Source organism: Rhipicephalus microplus, chromosome 6 (assembly GCF_043290135.1).
Source record: "Rhipicephalus microplus isolate Deutch F79 chromosome 6, USDA_Rmic, whole genome shotgun sequence".
In the NCBI taxonomy this organism is placed as follows: domain Eukaryota; kingdom Metazoa; phylum Arthropoda; class Arachnida; order Ixodida; family Ixodidae; genus Rhipicephalus; species Rhipicephalus microplus.
Genome location: NC_134705.1, coordinates 91,252,089 through 91,256,113, shown reverse-complemented (window position 1 = coordinate 91,256,113; position 4,025 = coordinate 91,252,089). Strand labels below are relative to the sequence as shown.

Below are 4,025 nucleotides of genomic sequence, written 5' to 3'. Positions count from 1 at the left end.
TGCACCCATATAAAGGGGACAGTTTTAGTGAACGCGACATACTTAACAGCATACGCCGTGATGTTACAGCAACAACTATCATGCAGATGGCGCGACGAGCTTTTAAATATTTCATACGGAACGCCTGCAGGCGGATGCAATTACAGCGACCGGTTCACATCCTTTATATGCGTGAAAGACACCGGTCTACGCAGGGCGAGATCGCTATGCGCTCCAGTGTGAAATAGCTGCTACATGTCAGGCTCCTTGTACTGAGCAGAGTGGCGCAGTGGAAGCGTGCTGGGCCCATAACCCAGAGGTCCGTGGATCGAAACCACGCTGTGCTAGATTTTTTTTATGCTCGCACACGATATTTTTATCTTTTATAGAGACGCCATAACTGCACATCTGTTTCGAACATGCTCTTTGATGTGTTGTTCTTGTGTTGAAAGCAATGGCTCTGGCCTTCTCTCTCTCGCTTTTTTTCTTCAGTTTAAGAAAGAATTCGTCGCACTGGTAAACACGGTGTGCTTTTTAACACAAAATGCATATTTTTTCGTAGGTATTCTGTTACCCCCTGGTATTCTGTTGTCAGACTCTTGTCGTTTTCGCATGTTACTTATATGCCACTCCCTTCCCTCTTAGAAATCAGTTACCAGCTACACCAGTTCGTGCACAACTTCTACAAACTGCATAAAATGCACAACGTAGCAGGAACAACTCGGCGAAACACTTTATTAGTTACGATACCTTCCAAACCATACACCCGCATCACATTTGAATAAAGAGTGTTAGATACCACATGAAAAAAAAAATACAGCGCAGTCGACAGGATTCGAACCTGTGCGGGGAGACCCCAATGGATTTCTAGTCCATCGCCTTAACCACTCGGCCACGACTGCACGCCAACCGAGCGGCACCTATTTTTAAAAGGTTCCTTATTGAATACGCATGGCAACCTCGTTCAGTTTCTTATTCTCATTGCAATCAATACAGAAGCGGCACAGGTGGAGAGAAGGTTTAGCTTCTGCCCCCGCCCTTTCCCCCGTCATACATTGATTGATTGATATGTGGGGTAAACGTCCCAAAACCACCATATGATTATGAGAGACGCCGTAGTGGAGGGCTCCGAAAATTTCGACAACCTGGGGTTCTCTAACGTGCACCTAAATCTGAGCACACGGGTCTACAACATTTCCGCCTCCATCAGAAATGCAGCCGCCGCAGCCTGGATTTGATCCCGTGACCTGCAGCTCAGCAGCCGAGTACCTTAGCCACTAGACCCGTCATACATTGAAACCCCGTTTACATAGGTACGCCGTGTTTCTTTCTTGGAGTCGGTGTGTTGTATTCAATGTCGCCTTGAACAGTTCATCGTAATGAATGAGCTTCAGACAACTTTGAGATGATGCTTTAGTAAAGGGAATCCAAGTGGAACTGCACTATAAAAGCCTGGAGGTTTTGCGGCGGCAAATGCATAAAGCCAGTTTTGAGCTGATAATTTGATATGTCACGCTGACATGACCTTGATTGAAGAAACAGTGCTAGAACAGGAAAGAAATGAGAAGATACAAACAGGGCGCTGATTAAAAACATTGTATTATTGCGTTTGCACGTCGATATATACAAGAAAATACAATCAGTGAGCGCTTCGAGGAACATGTTATCACTGAAATATGCCGACTCAAACTTTCGAGAGGTTCTTCGTTTTATTTTTTTTCGAAGCGATAGCAAAGCTACGCTGACACAATCATCTCCACTTTCCTGGATGCATATGACCTCAACAATTCCCCGTCGGCGTTGCTCAGCGTAATTGCATAGAATATCGCTATCCATGAAGACTGCTTCACAATCACAATTTTTGCAGTGGTCTGCAAGGTGGCTACGCACAGACCCTTTTAGCGATTTGGGATGTTCACGTAACCTTTATGTGTGCAGCGGCTTCATTAGCCAATGTCACAACTTCCGTAAGTGGGGGAATATTTCACACAACGTTCCCTTGACATTTAAGGAAATGTGGCAAGCGTTTATTTTTGCAACAAGTTTCTGCCTGATCACCGTCAGTCTTCTTGAAGAGGCCTCATAGCTTGTGACGTGCGCTGCAAACGTCTTTGACACCCGATTTTCGTGACACTTTCTTTAAATCATTGCGCGTCACTTTATGAACACATGGAAAGACCGGGATGCCTTTGTTGAAGAGATCTTCTTTTTATTTTTATACTCTAGCTTTTTGACGGGATACTTGATGACAGGGTCTTCAGTTATGTGCTTTTTTTATCTGTCACATTGACAAAAAAGCGCCATGGTGTTATGTCAATAAGGAAATTAGTTATTATTATCCGCTAGACTCTGAAGTCAGGACGCTATCAGGTACACCTCAAAGGAGCAGAGTAAAAGAAAAAAACAAAAAAGTTATTTTCCCGGGCACCGGTGAGATTCGAACTCACGATATCCTGTTTTCTTGACAGGCGCTTTAACCAACTAAGCCACGGCGCCCAAGCCTTTCGCTGCATGCGGAACCTACTGTTGAAGCAGAGAGAGGTTGGAGGATGACCTACTTCAGGTGCGTGATCGGAATGAAAAAGCAGGACGGTAGCTATATTGACACCTAAGCCCCGCTGCGGTAGTCTAGTGGCTAAGGTACTCGTCTACTGACCCGCAGGGCGCGGGTTCGAATCCCGGCTGCGGCGGCTGCATTTTCGATGGAGGCGGAAATGTTGTAGGCCCGTGTGCTCAGAATTGGGTGCACGTTAAAGAACCCCAGGTGGTCTAAATTTCCGGAGCCCTCCACTACGGCGTCTCTCATAATCATATAGTGGTTTTGGGACGTTAAACCCCACATATCAATCAATATATTGACACCTAAATGCATTATGTGGATCACGCATGATATGCGCCGCGTGTGTCCACCAGGCAGTTAGTAATCTGATTTCACTTTTCCGTGACGCATATGTGACCCCTTCCTTTTTTTTTCCTGTGACCTGCCTTTGGTTCATAACACGTAGCGCAAACAACACTGATGTTAAAACCACCCTGTGTACTACGTACATACGGTGACATTTTTATTAAGTGAACTGGTATGGTGCCTGTATCGTCGGATTAAAATTTGGGTAATGTGACCAGCGGCTCCTCTACTTTTGAAAGCCAGTCAGGTGGTTCCGGTGCCGCTTTGTGAATTTCAACAAAGGGATGAATGCTCTATATGAAATGGCCTCGGGCAGGCCACGCATTTTTACCAAAATGATAGCCTGCCCATGGCGTACCAACTCTATTACCGCGAGGTATGGGGAGGGGGGCAACCTACTTCATTTGACAGCCTGGGATATATATATATATATAACAATTTTATTTTTTGTAAGAAGGTGATTTAGTGATTAGAGTGACTATTCTCGAAGGGCGGGGAGTTCGACCCCCCAATATTTCTTTTTGGGGGAGCTCGCGCTTTCCTTACCCCCCTCCCCCCCAGCTGACACGCCTATGTAGCTTGCCATTCTTGAACGCCACAACGAGTAGAGGCCCATGTGTCGAAGACAGGACATCTTCATTGTCTACACTCAAGAACTGACTCCCGTATGGGTCCAACGGGAGTTCTTTAGTAATAGCGCTCTGCAGCACGTCCCAAAAACAAAACCCTTTCCAACAATGTAAAACACAAGATCTATGGTTTCTGGGATCATGCGTGTCCCAAGGCAAATAACATCCTTTACCTTCCAAAATTTTTTCAACCTGCAATGTACCAGAGTGCAACTAAATAAAAAAGTTTTTGTTCCAGGCTCCGCATACATTTTAACTCTCTCTACAACGTTGCTGCCTGGGCCTTCACTGTACAATGACTTGTGCAACGGGACAGTAAAGACAATGTTTCATAAAGCGAAATGTAGTTCGTTTCGTTTAACGTTCTAAAGGTATTCTCTTTAAAACCATATAATCGTATACTAGACATAATTCATTGTGTTAGCCTTGTATCCCTCCTACACTACATTTATTTGAGACAACATACACTTCAGTATGAGTCTGCCCAGTCGTAATTGACATAGCGTGCGCAG

The 4,025-nt window shown here is 45.0% G+C and overlaps 2 non-coding genes across 2 annotated transcripts; both read right to left on the bottom strand.

Moving 5' to 3' along the window:
• Nucleotides 1–799: 799 nt before the first annotated feature.
• Nucleotides 800–881, bottom strand: TRNAS-AGA (transfer RNA serine (anticodon AGA)). Its single transcript has one exon. It is a non-coding gene; the product is annotated as a tRNA-Ser (tRNA).
• Nucleotides 882–2,401: 1,520 nt separating this feature from the next.
• On the bottom strand, nt 2,402–2,475 carry TRNAS-AGA (transfer RNA serine (anticodon AGA)). The gene has a single exon. It is a non-coding gene; the product is annotated as a tRNA-Ser (tRNA).
• Between the last annotated feature and the right edge of the window lie 1,550 nt (nt 2,476–4,025).